Source organism: Schistocerca piceifrons, chromosome 3 (assembly GCF_021461385.2).
Source record: "Schistocerca piceifrons isolate TAMUIC-IGC-003096 chromosome 3, iqSchPice1.1, whole genome shotgun sequence".
NCBI classification, from domain to species: domain Eukaryota; kingdom Metazoa; phylum Arthropoda; class Insecta; order Orthoptera; family Acrididae; genus Schistocerca; species Schistocerca piceifrons.
In genome coordinates this window covers 805,259,205-805,277,387 of record NC_060140.1, presented here as the reverse complement: position 1 = coordinate 805,277,387, position 18,183 = coordinate 805,259,205, and positions in this window count along the sequence as shown.

The window sequence follows — 18,183 nt, the reverse complement described above, 5'->3', positions numbered from 1 at the left end:
GTGCTATTTTCTGCTTAGTTTTATGGCACCATTGTGAGAGTAATGTCATGGTTCTCTCTATCTTTGGTTCTAGTTCCTCTCGGCTCCGACCGCCAACCAACAGGAGGAGATCATCCGCGTAAGCTATCACCTCTAGCACATCTGCACAGCTCTCCAAGGTCTCAAGAAGAGGCTCCATATTGACATCCCAAAAGAGTTGCCCCAGAACAGAGCCCTGTGGACACCCCTTTGTTATCTTTTTGCCCACTCTACCGCTAGGGGATGATAGCCAAACCTCCCTGTCCTCACAATAGCTCCTAAGACAGCCATATAGCGGCCCTGGGCACTCCTTCTCTCGCAAGCGAGAGAAAAGCGAAGGCCACCACAGGTTGTCAAAGGCGCCACTGATGTCCACCATGATGCCAACTATGTACTTATGTGTGGACGACCCGCAGACCTCAGCCGCCATGGCGATTGCATCAGATGCAGAACGCCCCGGTCTAAAGCCGAACTGCCTGCTGCTTATTCCACAAAGCACTCGGTGTGCCATCAGCCTGTCAGCCAGCAGCCTCTCTAGCAATTTTCCCAACAGATCCAGCAGACAAATGGGTCTGTAGGACTTGACCACTTTTGGGTCCTTATCCAGTCCCTTTTTTATTATTACGACATTTGCTTGTTTCCAGATTGTAGGAAACTTTTTGAGGCTTAAGGCCTCATTGTAGATTCTAGCCAGAGGTGCTACTAGTTGAGGAGCGAGGTATTGCACCACTTCCGCTATAATGCCGTCTGGTCCTGGGGCCTTTCCTCTCTTAAGTGCTTTAATGTGCTCCGCCACCTCGTTCTCCGAAAAAGGGTACACCAAGGTGTTGTTTTGGTACTCTTCTAGCAGAGCTTGCCTAATTAGGCCTTGTTCTTCTGTGTCCTCATTTTCCATGTCATCCGGAAGTAGGGACCGGAGAAGGACCTCAGCAGTTTCCTGCCAAGTCCCTGTCATCCGATTCCCATCCCGGATGGTTGATAGTACCATAGGTGACCTAATTTTCTCCCTGACTATTTTGTATGGAATACCCCAGGGATCTATAGCCAATTGGCTTTGGACGTACTTCTCCCAGCTTATTAGCCTGACCCTTTTGAGCTCCCTCTGAAACTCCTCCTTGGCATTCCTATAGATTTCCAGCCATCTATGTTTTTCTTCCCAGACGACACTTCGCTGGTAGTACCTCCTCGCCCTCCTGACCGACTGACGCATCTGCCCTAGTTCAGCTGACCATGGTGCTGGGGAGGCCGCAATAGCCCTCCTCCTAGTTGGTACTGCAGCCTTTACCGCTTTTGTGATGGCACCAACCAGCTCTACAGCATGCTTGTCGACATCTTCATCACCCTCCGGCCATGTCGGTAGGACAAACTCTCTTGCAAGGCGCTCCCAGTCGGTTTTATTATAGTTTAGCTGAAATTCCCACCCTATGTCCCAGTGGCATTCCCTATCTGTCAGCTCAAATGTTATTAGATTATGGTCACTTGTTGTTATTTGGTCTCTTACTTTCCAATTATTCAAATGACCAGCAAAATTTGGTGATACTAATGTTATGTCTATGTTAGTTCCTTCTCCTCCACCACCTGTGTAGGTGGGGGGATTCCCGGCTCTGTTTGCGACCAAGTACTGTAATGACATTAGTGTTTCCTCCATCTTCTCCCCTCTTCCGTCCCGGGTGCCACTGTACCACAGGGGGGATTTCGCATTGACATCTGCCACCACCACTATCTTTCTACCTCTTAAAGCTGCGGTGACTCTTGATAGTTGGTCTAGATAGGCCTCGATGTCCTCACCATATTGATAGTACATATTGACTAAGTGAATGACCCCGACTGGAGTCTGGAGTTCGGTCACGATACAGTGTTCATTTGAGAAATGAGCCAGCACTGTGACTCGTATGGCTTTATTTAAGACTATAGTGGTGGCCTTAGGGTCATCTCCAAAAGATACTATTTGCCAGTTTACACTGGCGAATGCTATGTTCCCCGCAAGAGAGTATGGCTCCTGGAGACAGAGTACGTCAAGACTCATCTCCTCCACCACCCTTCGTAGCTCCTGCATGACTAATCGACTATTATGTGCACTAAGTTGTCCTATTTGTATTTTGATTGTCATGGAAAATACGTGTGTACGTATTGTTCTGGAAAGGTCTTTCTCCAGTCAAAAGCTATCCTTCCATTGGCAAGAACAGCCTGCTTGTAAATTTCATCTAGATCGAATTTTTCGTCCCTTCTTTGGAAAACCTTCTGAACAAGGTCACGCAGGGCGCCGAAGTCGGTGGGGAGATTCATGGTCTTTAACTGTATCCTATCAACAGCCTCCATGGTCGAGAAGGTGACTTTACGTCCGTACTGGTGTCCCACCCGCACTATGTGCCTTAAAGCTGTAGTCAGGACAGCCGGCTCCTCCAGACGCGAAAGTTGCAGAGCGTGCTCTAAATTGGGGTAGATCCTGATGGGATCCACCTCTAGACGTTTAACTAGCGGTTGGTCACAGGTAGGGGTAACTATTGTACTAGTAATCGTGTTGACTTGAACTGGTTCTTCGGATGTGGAGTTACTTTTAATTTGGCCCGCTATTGCAGGACGCCTGACTATGGGTGCCCGATCTTCTGGCGGTCTCGAGTTCCGGGGGGAGGGGAGAGCGGTAGCTTCCCGTTCGCACGGATCCGTCTGGACGGACACATCTACCATACTTGTTCTTTCTGTTTTTCTTCCTTCAACGAAGGTTAAAAATTGCCCGAATTTAGCAGCCCTAGCCGCGTCCCTACGCCTCTTCCCCGGAGACTTCCTTTTTGGCATCCTGCTCACAACTGCGGTTTCAGCCATAATCAATCCTTGAGATTAACCTTTGCTCCAGCATCCTATAAGTTGGGCAATTCCTACCTGAGGCATTACAGGTCTTCTTGCCTCTCTTTGTACATGGGATACAAATTCCAGATTTTGTACAATTTTTTCTTATATGATCTTCCGCTCCACATCTGGAGCAAGCCGGCTTCCTGTCACAGTACTTGTGGATGTGATCTAAATCTCCACAATTGTGGCAGCGAGGCACCACCAAGTAGTCCCTAACGTTGATAGCGTGGAACCCAACGTATATCCTTCCCATAGATGTAAGCTTTTTCCACATAGATCCTGTAACTTCTGCTACGTGATGTACTGTCTGCCTATCTCGTGGTCCTGTCTTAAATTTTAATTTAAAGTCAGTCTTAAATTGTTCGTCAGTCATGTCATCGAAATTTTGATTCTTAATAGTGTTGCACAATTCATTGTTATCCATCGTAACCGGTACATCGTACATGATTACGAGTGGATTCCTTTTCTTAGGGGGTTCACACCTGACTGCCTTGCACAAATTTTGATTATTTAGAATCTTATTTCTATCTTCTTCGGTCGCTACATTTTTTGTTGCCCTAACTTTGTTAACTTTTATCTTATCCTTAACTGGATTAACTACGGTCGTGAAAATCTCTTGAACCTTCTTTGTGTCTTGGCCGGGCAGGGGTCTTAGAAATACCGCCGTGTCCGGCTTCTGTGCCACTTTCGCTATCGTCTCTCTCGTTGTTTGGGTCTTGGGGGCAGCCTGAGCCACTACACCTGCCCATGTCCTAGCCGGTTGTCTTCTAAGTGTGAAATTTTCTCGTTGCAGCTCCACCACTCGCCCCTCACGCCTTGCATGAGCAATCGCCCAGGAGGCGAGTTCATTCTTAATGGCCAAGATTGCGGTTTGACTAATCTTGCCGTTCTTAACGTTGGACTCCAATAGCTGTGTAATTCTATTGTGTCTCTCTGTAACACTTTCGTCAATATCCTCCATTTGCCCCGATAGGTCGGGAGCAGAAAGCATCGAAGCTCTCGCGGAAGCACACGATTCACTTGTCTCAGGTTCAGCCATGATTGGCAAGTGAAAAAAGGGGGGTTGGGAGCCCGTCTCTAGCCCCGGACCGGCTCCTCTGGCATGGGGGGGGACTAAGATGCAGCTCGCCCACCAACCTTGTCCCTAGGTCAAGGGCACCTCTGAGCCGCCGAGTTCAGCACACCGTTGCCAGTGTCCTGGTCCCCTTCAGTGGCCCCGTCACCGACGATTTCTCCCAGTGCTCCTCGGCAAGTGCACCCCGCACTCCGGAGAAGCGGATGCACCTCTCGCCGTTCGCCGCCTACTAGCCCGAGCTCCCACCTACAGGCCAAGGACCCGCTCCTACTCAGGTGGCGGGCCGGTCACCCAGTCGTTCGGCGGTCTGGACCCAGCTAACCTGGCCCAGGCGATGTCACCACCCCCTGGGTTTGGCAGAACACGCCCCGGTTAACCGCGGGCGCGGCGAAGCACACTTGCCGACTCACACTGAAGTCCCACGCCGACAAACGAAGTCGCTGGCATGCAGAGCACCAGGTGGTCTTGTGCTCTGCGCATTGAGGGACAGATGATTGGTCCCTCAGACACAGCTCCCCCTGTGCCACGCACCCTTCGCTCTCGCCTCGGGTTGGGGGCGTTTAACGTCCTACCGTGACGGGAGTTTAACGTCCTTCCTTGACACATCGACAACCCTCACCGTTCCACAGCCCGGAGGTGTTATGAGAGTGATGATGTGACAAAATGATGGTATGGCCCGGGTCTTATGTTGTGGAATTTTACATCATCGAGACGGTGCGGCACTCAAACCCGAGTTACGTTCCCCGGAGGGTCTCCACACGTACTGGGGGATCATGGCCGACCATGTCTCACCCACCGCTTTTGATAATTAACGGTGGGCCAGTGCGGTTCAGTGAGGATTGCACCCAGTTAAGGGCTAGCCGTTTAACGTCATGCATGGACGGCCCTTCCCGTGTTAGCTTCACCTCATCTAGGGGGTTACTGAGCGCCGGGGCCACGTCAAGGCCACGGGATAGGACATTACGGTCCCCGCCCCACTCAGGTTCCTCTGAGCCACAGAGCACTTCAGACAGACTGAAGATTTCCGGGAATCAGAGGGTCTCCTGGCGGTTTTAACCCAGTTTCGGAAGGCAACACACCTTCGCCAGGTGGCGCCACGCAGACCGCTTTCCCGTGCGCGGTCACACCACTTGTCAATATAATGGCTTTTTTCTTGAGATTGATACATTTTTATCTTCCGGCAGATTGTTGGCAGGATTGCGCTCGAGTCTTCCCTCGCGGGCTGTGTGGTCGGCAGCTCACCCACATAGAGGGCGGCGAGGGGAGGGCAGGGAACCCTCCCGCTACCCTCCGGCTGTGAGCGCCGCTCCCCTGGGGCAGGGAGCCGCCGCCGCCGCCGCCACCGCCGCCTGTTGCAGTGGCCCGTGGACCGCGCGAGGGACGTCGCGACGCCAACGCCGATCAATACAGTGCGGGTGCAGTGGCTGGCGTCCCGCTCAGTCAGGAAGGCGTGCGCCCGCCCGCCGGAAAGGAGACGCCGCTCGCCGGTGACGCGTCCCGACAGGTGTCGCCAGCTGCGACTCCTCTCGTCTCTGGACCGCTCCTCTACATTACCGACGCTACTTGCGGCAGCGTTCGCTCTTAGAAACTCACAAAACACAGCATGTCCCAACCTTTAGGTTCATAACAGTGCATTCCCAAAAATTTTAGAAAAAGTAATGTACAGGTAGCTTCTCAACCATCTGATCACAAATAACATATTATCAAGAACACAGTTTGGATTTCTGAAGGGTTCTGATAGCAACAAGGCTATTTACAACTACAGTGAAAATGTGCTTAATTCATTAAATAACAAGTTACAAGCAGAAGGTATTTTCTGTGATTTGGCAAAGGCATTCGATTGTGTGAACCACAACATACTTTTAAATAAATTAGAATTCTATGGTGTCACAGGCAGTGCCGCAAAATGGTTCAAGTCATACCTCGCTAACAGGAAACAAAGGGTGTCAGTTAAGAAATTACATGTGGTGTCCCACAAGGATCCATCTTAGGGCCATTGCTTTTTCTTGTGTACATTAATGTTCTCTCATCAGTTACCCTGCCAGAAGCAGAGTTCGTTTTGTTTGCAGATGACACAAGCATTGCAATAAATAGTATGTCGAGTGTAGTTCTAGAAAGATCTGCTAATGATATTTTCATGGATATTAATAAATGGTTTAAAGCCAACTCACTGACATTAAACTTCGAAAAGACTCACTATATGCAATTCAGCCCCCCATGAACCATGGACCTTGCCATTGGTGGGGAGGCTTGCGTGCCTCAGCTATACAGATGGCCGTACCGTAGGTGCAACCACAACGGAGGGGTATCTGTTGAGAGGCCAGACAAACGAGTTGTTCCTGAAGAGGGGCAGCAGCCTTTTCAGTAGCTGCAGGGGCAACAGTCTGGATGATTGACTGATCTGGCCTTGTAACATTAACCAAAACGGCCTTGCTGTGCTGGTACTGCGAATGGCTGAAAGCAAGGAGAAACTACAGCCGTAATTTTTCCGGACGACATGCAGCTTTACTGTATGATTAAATGATGATGGCGTCCTCTTGGGTAAAATATTCTGGAGGTAAAATAGTCCCCCATTCGGATCTCCGGGCGGGGACTACTCAAGAGGACGTCGTTATCAGGAGAAAGAAAACTGGCGTTCTACAGATCGGAACGTGGAATGTCAGATCCCTTAATCGGGCAGGTAGGGTAGAAAATTTAAAAAGGGAAATGGATAGGTTAAAGTTAGATATAGTGGGAATTAGTGAAGTTCGGTGGCAGGAGGAACAAGACTTTTGGTCAGGTGAATACAGGGTTATAAATACAAAATCAAATAGGGGTAATACAGGAGTAGGTTTAATAATGAATAAAAAATAGGAGTGCGGGTAAGCTACTACAAACAGCATAGTGAACGCATTATTGTGGCCAAGATAGACACGAAGCCCATGCCTACTACAGTAGTACAAGTTTATATGCCAACTAGCTCTGCAGATGATGAAGAAATTGATGAAATGTACGACGAGATAAAAGAAATTATTCAGGTAGTGAAGGGAGACGAAAATTTAATAGTCATGGGTGACTGGAATTCGTCAGTAGGAAAAGGGAGAGAAGGAAACATAGTAGGTGAATATGGATTGGGGGAGAGAAATGAAAGAGGAAGCCGCCTTGTAGAATTTTGCACAGAGCATAACTTAATCATAGCTAACACTTGGTTCAAGAATCATAAAAGAAGGTTGTATACCTGGAAGAATCCTGGAGATACGAAAAGGTATCAGATAGATTATATAATGGTAAGACAGAGATTTAGGAACCAGGTTTCAAATTGTAAGACATTTCCAGGGGCAGATGTGGATTCTGACCACAATCTATTGGTTATGAACTGCAGATTGAAACTGAAGAAACTGCAAAAAGGTGGGAATCTAGGGAGATGGGACCTGGATAAACTTTAAACCAGAGGTTGTAGAGAGTTTGAGGGAGAACATAAGGGAACAATCGACAGGAATGGGCGAAAGAAATACACCAGAAGAAGAATGGGTAGTTCTGAGGGATGAAGTAGTGAAGGCAGCAGACGATCAAGTAGGTAAAAAGACGAGGGCTAATAGAAATCCTTGGGTAACACAAGAAATATTGAATTTAATTGATGAAAGGAGAAAATATAAAAATGCAGTAAATGAAGCAGGTAAAAAGGAATACAAACGTCTCAAAAATGAGATCGACAGGAAGTGCAAAATGGCTAAGCAGGGATGGCTAGAGGACAAATGTAGGGATGTAGAGGCTTGTCTCACTAGGGGTAAGATAGATACTGCCTACAGGAAAATTAAAGAGACCTTCGGAGAGGAGAGAACCACTCGTATTAATATCAAGAGCTCAGATGGCAACCCAGTTCTGAGGAAAGAAGGGAAGGCAGAAAGGTGGAAGGAGTATATAGAGGGTTTATACAAGGGCGATGTACTTGAGGACAATATTATGGAAATGGAAGAGGATGTAGATGAAGACGAAATGGGAGATAAGATACTGTGTGAAAAGTTTGACAGAGCACTGAAAGACCTGAGTCGAAACAAGGCCCCGGGAGTAGACAACATTCCATTAGAACTACTGATGGCCTTCGGAGAGCCAGTCATGACAAAACTCTACCATCTGGTGAGCAAGATGTATGAGACAGGCGAAATACCCTCAGACTTCAAGAAGAATATAATAATTCCAATCTCAAAGGAAGCAGGTGTTGACAGTTGTGAAAATTACCGAACTATCAGTTTAATAAGTCACAGCTGCAAAATACTAACGCGAATTCTTTACAGACGAATGGAAAAACTGGTAGAAGCGGACCTCGGGGAAGATCAGTTTGGATTCCGTAGAAATGTTGGAACACGTGAGGCAATACTATCCTTACGACTTATCTTAGAAGAAAGATTAAGAAAAGGCAAACCTACGTTTCTAGCATTTGTAGACTTAGAGAAAGCTTTTGACAATGTTAACTGGAATACTCTCTTTCAAATTCTAAAGGTGGCAGGGGAAAAATACAGGGAGCGAAAGGCTATTTACAATTTGTACAGAAACCAGATGACAGTTATAAGAGTCGAGGGGCATGAAAGGGAAGCAGTGGTTGGGAAAGGAGTGAGACAGGGTTGTAGCCTCTCCCCGATGTTATTCGATCTGTATATTGAGCAAGCAGTAAAGGAAACAAAAGAAAAATTCGGAGTGGGAATTAAAATCCATGGAGAAGAAATAAAAACTTTGAGGTTCTCCGATGACATTGTAATTCTGTCAGAGACAGCAAAGGACTTGGAAGAGCAGTTGAACGGAATGAACAGTGTCTTGAAAGGAGGATATAACATGAACATCGACAAAAGCAAAACAAGGATAATGGAATGTAGTCAAATTAAATCGGGTGATGCTGCGGAAATTAGATTAGGATATGAGACACTTAAAGTAGTAAAGGAGTTTTGCTATTTAGGGAGTAAAATAACTGATGATGGTCGAAGTAGAGAGGATATAAAATGTAGACTGGCAATGGCAAGGAAATCGTTTCTGAAGAAGAGAAATTTGTTAACATCGAGTATAGATTTAAGTGTCAGGAAGTCGTTTCTGAAAGTATTTGTATGGAGTGTAGCCATGTATGGAAGTGAAACATGGACGATAACTAGTTCGGACAAGAAGAGAATAGAAACTTTCGAAATGTGGGGCTACAGAAGAACGCTGAAGATAAGGTGGGTAGAGCACGTAACTAATGGGGAGGTATTGAATAGGATTGGAGAGAAGAGAAGTTTGTGGCACTACTTGACTAGAAGAAGGGATCGGTTGGTAGGACATGTTTTGAGGGATCAAGGGATCACAAATTTAGCATTGGAGGGCAGCGTGGAGGGTAAAAATCGTAGAGGGAGTAGCATGGAGAGCTGTATCAAACCAGTCTCAGGACTGAAGTCCACAACAACAACAACATGCAATTCAGAACCTGTAAGAGGTTTCCACCCAGTATATGCATAAAGTATGAAGAAGAGCAGAAAGAAGAGGTTGACAGTCTTAAATTCCTGGGATTACAACTTGATAATAAATTCACTTGGGAGGAGCACACCACAGAACTGCAGAAACGCCTTAACAAATCTGTATTTGCAATTCGAGTGTTAGCAGACATAGTCGACATAAAAATGAAAAAGCTTGCATGCTTTGCCTACTTTCATTCCATAATATCATATGGTATAATACTTTGCGGTAACTCTTCAAGTAAAACAAAAGTTTTCAGAATCCGAAAGCGTGTAATACGTATTAATTGTGGAGTAGATTCATGGACGTCCTGTAGAAACCTCTTCAAAGAACTGGGTATACTAACTACTGCCTCTCAGTATATTTACTCCTTAATGAAATTTGTCCTAAATAATATATCTCTTTTCCCAACAAACAGCTGAGTTCATACATACAATACCAGGAACAAAAATGATCTGCACAAGGACTCAAAAGCACTTACTTTAGTTCAAAAAGGGGTCCACTACTCAGGAACTCTCATTTTCAATAATTTGCTAGCAAACATAAAAAATTTAGTTACAAATAAAGATCAGTTTAAAACGAGCCTGAAAGACTTACTAGTGGCCAACTCCTTCTACTCCATTGACGAACTTTTTAATAGAAACAAATGATATATTGTATATATTCATACTATTAGTACTGTTATTTCAGCTTTTTTTAAAAAAAATATAAAAAGAATAAAAATTTTTTTTGACATCTTCCACATCAACGAGGATCTCCTCAACACGGATTTATGGAACGGAAAACTAATCTAATCTAATCTAATCTAGTGTTGAGCGATCCCAAACTGAGTATTTTCAGCTACGGAACCAACTATCGGAAGTGAATACACGGTTAGACGTCTTGAACTAACAACCCTGGTTGTGTTTCCATACAAACGACTGGTTACTTGTGGAAGATGATGTCTACTCAAATTTCGCACTAGCTGCATAAGAGAGGCGCTAGTAGCACCACTATGAGACCGGCCGCTGTGGCCGAGCGGTTCTAGGCGGTTCAGTCCGGAACCACGCTGCTGCTACGGTCGCAGGTCCGAATCCTGCCTCGGGCATGAATGTATGTGACGTCCTTAGGTTAGTTAGGTTTAAGTAGTTCTAAGTCTAGGGGACTGATGACCTCGGATGTTAAGTCCCATAGTGCTTTGAGCCATTTGAACCATTTTTGAGCCAATATGAGAATGTTTATCAAATTTGCGTCCTCAGCATCCTTTTGTATGATTCGGAAGCATGGACTACCTACGCCAAAAAAGAACGTCGCCTTAATGCTTTCCATATGCGGTGCCTGAGATCCATCCTCGGAATAACGTGGAAGGACCGAGTGACCAACGAAGCAGTGCTATCTAAAACTAACTGCAACAGTATTTCAGCTACGTAGAGACGACTCCGCTGGCTGGGACACGTTTACCGTATGGATCCTGACAGATTACCACGTGAGGTGATGCTTGGAGAGATCTCTATAGCCAAAAGACCTGTAGGACGTCCTGTATTGAGGTTCAAGGACTCCTGTAAACGAGTTATGGAGAGCTTTGGAATCGACACAAACAGATGGGAGGCACGGGCTAGAATGAGACCAGAGTGGCGTGATGATGTATCATCTGGAATGTCAAAGCATGATAAAGGATTGTTAGACAGATTAAGGCAGAAAAAGCTTCGCAATGCTACCACTGCTCCTGCCTCAGCAGTCAGATACACTTGTGTCAATTGCGGCAAGAGATGCCGTGCTGCCATTGGCTTGACAAGTCATATGAAACAATGCAGCCCATAAACACGCAGACACTGCAACAATCATCTACCAAGATGTCGTGGCCAGTATATATATATATATATATATATATATATATATATATATATATATATATATAGGGTGTTACAAAAAGGTACGGCCAAACTTTCCAGGAAACATTCCTCCCCACACACAAATAAAGAAAAGATGTTATGTGGACATGTGTCCGGAAACGCTTAATTTTCATGTTAGAGCTCATTTTAGTTTCGTCAGTATGTACTGTACTTCCTCAATTCACCGCCAGTTGGCCCAATTGAAGGAAGGTAATGTTGACTTCGGTGCTTGTGTTGACATGCGACTCATTGCTCTACAGTACTAGCGTCTAGCACATCAGTACGTAGCATCAACAGGTTAGTGTTATCACGAACGTGGTTTTGCCGTCAGTGCAATGTTTACAAATGCGGAGTTGGCAGATGCCCATTTGATGTATGGATTAGCACGGGGCAATAGCCGTGGCGCGGTACGTTTGTATCGAGGCAGATTTCCAGAACGAAGGTGTCCCCACAGGAAGACGTTCGCAGCAATTGATCGGTGTCTTAGGGAGCACGGAACATTCCAGCCTATGACTCGCAACTGGGGAAGACCTAGAACGAAGAGGACACCCGCAATGGACGACGCAATTCTTCGTGCAGTTGACGATAACCCTAATGTCAGCGTCAGAGAAGTTGCTGCTGTACAAGGTAACGTTTACCACGTCACTGTATGGAGAGTACTACGGGAGAACCAGTCGTTTCCGTACCATGTACAGCGTTTGCAGGCACTATCAGCAGCTGATTGGCCTCCATGGGTACACTTCTGCGAATGCTTCATCCAACAATGTGTCAATCCTCATTTCAGTGCAAATGTTCTCTTTACGGATGAGGCTTCATTCCAACGTGATCAAATTGTAAATTTTCACAATCAACATGTGTGGGCTGACGAGAATCCGCACGCAATTGTGCAATCACGTCATCAACACCGATTTTCTGTGAACGTTTGCGCAGGCATTGTTGGTGATGTCTTGATAGGTCCCCATGTTCTTCCACCTACGCTCAATGGAGCACGTTATCATGATTTCATACGGGTTACTCTACCTGCGCTACTAGAGCATGTGCCTTTACAAGTACGACACAACGTATGGTTCATGCACGATGGAGCTCCTGCACATTTCAGTCGAAGTGTTCGTACGCTTCTCAACAACAGATTCGGTGACCGATGGATTGGTAGAGGCGGACCAATTCCATGGCCTCCACGCTCTCCTGACCTCAACCCTCTTGACTTTCATTTATGGGGACATTTCAAAGATCTTGTCTACGCAACCCCGGTACCAAATGTAGAGACTCTTCGTGCTCGTATTGTGGACGGCTGTGATACAATACGCCATTCTCCAGGGCTGCATCAGCGCATCAGGGATTCCATGCGACGGAGGGTGGATGCATGTATCCTCGCTAACGGAGGACATTTTGAACATTTCCTGTAACAAAGTGTTTCAAGTCACGCTGGTACGTTCTGTTGCTGTGTGTTTCCATTCCATGATTAATGTGATTTGAAGAGAAGTAATAAAATGCGCTCTAACATGGAAAGTAAGCGTTTCCGGACACATGTCCACGTAACATATTTTCTTTGTTTGTGTGTGAGGAATGTTTCCTGAAAGTTTGGCCGTACCTTTTTGTAACACCCTGTATAAATGAGGATGCAAATCAGGTTTGCTTCAAATACACTTGTAACATCCACGAGATAAAGTTTAGCTACAGTGCGACAGAGGAAATTATACCTCTAACAGTTATAAACATTATCTATCCGACATATGGAAAACAGTGAAATAAAACAAAACGATGATAAATATTAATTATTTATATAATATTTTTGATGTAAATGGACATATCAATGTGTATCATACAAAGACAGTGATAATTGTAAATTCCTTTTATGATCTTCGTTTGCCTTCCTTTGTTTTTACCTTTTTTTGGTTGGCTTTTGTAGGTTGCGGAGACAAGACGCATATCAAACTAAGGTCTGTTGAGAAATTGTAATTATTTGTTAGTTATAACTTGACAATAGAGTTCATTATTATTATAAATATGAGTGAATAATTATTTGTAACTTTAATTCCTCTCTCAATAAGCATTATCTGTGTTAATTATCTATTTCCTCTGCAAGGAGCGCCACCATTGATGATGGCGATTTGTATGGCATTTTTATCTGTGTTTCTTACGGAAGTACCGAGCGAGGTGGCGCAGTGCTTAGCACACTCGACTCGCATTCGGCAGGACGACGGTTCAATCCCGTCTCCGGCCATCCTGATTTAGGTTTTCCGTGATTTCCCTAAATCGCTTCAGGCAAATGCCGGGATGGTTCCTTTGAAAGGGCACGGCCGATTTCCTTCCCCATCCTTCCCTCACCCGAGCTTGCGGTCCATCTCTAATGACCTCGTTGTCGACGGGACGTTAAACACTAAATCCTCCTCCTCCTCTTACGGAAGCATCAAAGGTTTGCTTGAAGAAAATTAGTCTAAATAGTGCACAATATAAAAGTAAAGTTTAATAAGCATTAATTCCAATACTTATCCTGTTAAAAGGAAATTTGCTGTAACAGTAGAAAGTCTCTGGCAGTTGTCCGCCGCCATCTTAACAATTATCTCAGCGGCAAATTCAAATTACGCAAATCTGCAGACATAAATGCCGAAGGTAAAAAAAATGTGTAAAAGTAAATGAACACCGGTGATCCCGAACTCATTTTAATGAAAAAATTCGAATCAGATTGGTTCTTTAAAAACAGTGCTCATAACACGATCCACATGACAAACTTTTCTTGCTGATGTATGGAGCCGAAATTAATTGCCCACGAGGTGCGAAGAATATCGTTTCAGGTAACATACGTCAGTGTTGTGCATGGCTGATATTCGGTGGTTTTAATGATCATTTTGCTAATGATAACTGTTTCCATCATAATCAATCGTTGTATAGAATCTGTTGTATGAACTGTGATTTAGTGACACTTACACAACTTACAGATGACACTTTAACACAACGTTAACTTGGATTTCTTTAGCAACTTGACCAAATCTTTAGCCGGGAGAAAAAATTATTTTGTAATTACTCACTATAGTGAAATAACATGATCATTTTCATTTACAAAAAATATCAAACCACTGAATAACACAGCGAATGCCACATACTCTGGAACGATTGAGAGCGTTAGCTGCCTTTGGGATTGGACTTGGTGAGTTGGTGTTAGCCAAAAACGTCTCTCAGACGCCGTTTTCAATACCCCACTGAGTTTAAACGAGGTCGAATAATAGGGCCACGAGAAGCTGGATGTTTCTTCTGCGATATTGCGGTAAGACTTGGCAGGAATGTAGCCTCTGTACATGACCGCTGGCAGCAGTGGTCACGAGAATGTACTGCACCGAGCAGACTTGGCTCCAAACGGCCACGTGGCACTACCGAGAGGGAAGACCATCGTGTTCGACGTATGGCTCTGGCATCTGTAGCAACAAACTGAGCACCATTTGGCACCACGGAGACACAAAGAACTGTTACAAGGAAAGCTCCGAGCCATACGCCCTGAAGCGTGCATTCCACATACCCCAAACCATCACCGTTTGCGACTTCTGCGGTGTCAAGCAAGTACTCTTTAGAGTGCGGGGTGGACGACTGATGTTTTATCTGATAAAATCAGCTCCCTCCTCGGTGTCAGTGATGGGTGTGTGTTGGTCAGAAGAAGGCCAGTTGAAACCTCCCAAAGATAATTATACACTCCTGGAAATGGAAAAAAGAACACATTGACACCGGTGTGTCAGACCCACCATACTTGCTCCGGACACTGCGAGAGGGCTGTACAAGCAATGATCACACGCACGGCACAGCGGACACACCAGGAACCGCGGTGTTGGCCGTCGAATGGCGCTAGCTGCGCCGCATTTGTGCACCGCCGCCGTCAGTGTCAGCCAGTTTGCCGTGGCATACGGAGCTCCATCGCAGTCTTTAACACTGGTAGCATGCCGCGACAGCGTGGACGTGAACCGTATGTGCAGTAGACGGACTTTGAGCGAGGGCGTATAGTGGGCATGCGGGAGGCCGGGTGGACGTACCGCCGAATTGCTCAACACGTGGGGCGTGAGGTCTCCATAGTACATCGATGTTGTCGCCAGTGGTCGGCGGAAGGTGCACGTGCCCGTCGACCTGGGACTGGACCGCAGCGACGCACGGATGCACGCCAAGACCGTAGGGGACCGCACCGCCACATCCCAGCAAATTAGGGACACTGTTGCTCCTGGGGTATCGGCGAGGACCATTCGCAACCGTCTCCATGAAGCTGGGCTACGGTCCCGCACACCGTTAGGCCGTCTTCCGCTCACGCCCCAACATCGTGCAGCCCGCCTCCAGTGGTGTCGCGACAGGCGTGAATGGAGGGACGAATGGAGACGTGTCGTCTTCAGCGATGAGAGTCGCTTCTGCCTTGGTGCCAATGATGGTCGTATGCGTGTTTGGCGCCGTGCAGGTGAGCGCCACAATCAGGACTGCATACGACCGAGGCACACAGGGCCAACACCCGGCATCATGGTGTGGGGAGCGATCTCCTACACTGGCCGTACACCACTGGTGATCGTCGAGGGTACACTGAATAGTGCACGGTACATCCAAACCGTCATCGAACCCATCGTTCTACCATTCATAGACCGGCAAGGGAACTTGCTGTTCCAACAGGACAATGCACGTCCGCATGTATCCCGTGCCACCCAGCGTGCTCTAGAAGGTGTAAGTCAACTACCCTGGCCAGCAAGATCTCCGGATCTGTCCCCCATTGAGCATGTTTGGGACTGGATGAAGCGTCGTCTCACGCGGTCTGCACGTCCAGCACGAACGCTGGTCCAACTGAGGCGCCAGGTGGAAATGCCATGGCAAGCCGGTCCACAGGACTACATCCAGCATCTCTACGATCGTCTCCATGGAAGAATAGCAGCCTGCATTGCTGCGAAAGGTGGATATACACTGTACTAGTGCCGACATTGTGCATGCTCTGTTGCCTGTGTCTATGTGCCTGTGGTTCTGTCAGTGTGATCATGTGATGTATCTGACCCCAGGAATGTGTCAGTAAAGTTTCCCCTTCCTGGGACAATGAATTCACGGTGTTCTTATTTCAATTTCCAGGAGTGTATAATAACCTCCCAACAGTAAAAGATATAATTCTATAATTCACATTCAGCGTAACCTCCCACAGATAAATCACGCAACCTTGGAACAATAACATGTGACTAATCTCCTAATAAAAAAATGTGACTGATAGATAACCTTTCAGTAATTGACTGTGAATTTAAACTGGTAAATTTTGGATGTCAGCAGTGCTGCGTCATGGCCCTGAAAGATCATACTGAATAAATTGAAAATTCTTACCTCAATGAAGTCGCCGGATAACGCATATATATCTGCTCTTATAATAATTTTTTCTGGCACAGCCCAGTGCAATGCTGGTCGATAGATTTGTCATGTATAAAAGGAAACAACTGATTTTTCTTTACAATAATCGGGATGACCATGGATTGGAGAAATTAGTAAATTCGTTAAATTGAGATGAATGATTGTCAAAAGCTAATTTTTATAACAAAGATTATTATTAAGAGATTTTTTAAAACATTTACATGGGACTTGATACAATAATACTACATATGCGCGAGGCTGCTTTTACCTTATACTACAATGCTCAGGCACAGCCATCGCTCCACACGAGCGGCCCAGCCAACTTCATGCACACGACTGCTCGCTGCTACTTACTCTCACTGCTACAGACACTGCTCTTACTGCATACAACACTGCTCTCTGGTCTGAGATTCTCTTATAGCTTACATATCGCAGGCAGCGCGTGAGCAATCCATCGAAATTACATCTGCTCGAGTGCGCTAGCAACAAATTCCTTAGTCATGGACCTCTTACATAACCCTCCACTGGGGGGGGGGGGGGGGGGCAAAAATTTGGCAGCGATGGTGAGTCAATTGGACTTGCCATGAGCAACAAATGTTTCTATAATCTATTTAGTTTACTAAGTCTACAGGCACAGAGTATAAACATTATTGATAAGTGCAGAACATATTAAGAAATGAAATAGAGTGCACACGCACTGAGTTCATAACATATTAAGAAATGACAAAATGTATACGTAATGAGTACAAAATATATTAACAAGTGACATAAAGTGCATACGCACTGTAAAACTCTTTGGCATTTTTACCTGAATTAGACATATGAAGGAGTGAAATAAAGTGCACACGCACTGTAGAAGCCGTTAGCATATTTACATGAACTGAATACGTTAAGAAATTAAATAAAGTGCACATGCACTGTATATGTCTTTACCATTTTACAAGAATGTAAACATATTGAGAAATGAAATAAAGTGCACACACACTGTAGAAGTCTTTACCATTTTACAAGAATTTAAATATATTGCGAAATGAAATAAAGTGCACACGCACAGTATAAGTCTTTAGCATATTTAGGAGAACTGATCATATTAACAAATGAAATGAAGTGCACACGCAGTGTAAAAGTCTTTAACATTTTACAAGAACTAGGATAGGGTTGGGAAGGATAGCATCATGGTTGTAGCACAGTGGGTTGCACGTAGCTGCATTGAAAGTCCATATCTTTCTACAGAAGCACAACACCAAGTGAGACAATCTGAAGTTCTCTTCCTGAAGTATTTATCAGTGTAGCCAAGACACTGAAATGTTGCATTAATATTGTATGTTATCGTTTTAGTAGTACATTAGGTACTCCAAACAGTAGGACCATAATAACAATTCCATCGTTCAAGGTGGTGGACAGCTTTACATGTCAGCACCACATTCTTGTAGAATCCATCCTCTTACATCAACGTAGAATAAGTGCAAAAACCAAATATAGTGCTCCATGATCATGAGGATGGACAGGAAATACGGATATTGCAGTAACTGGTGGTGATTAGGTCAGAAGGTGAAGGATACATTA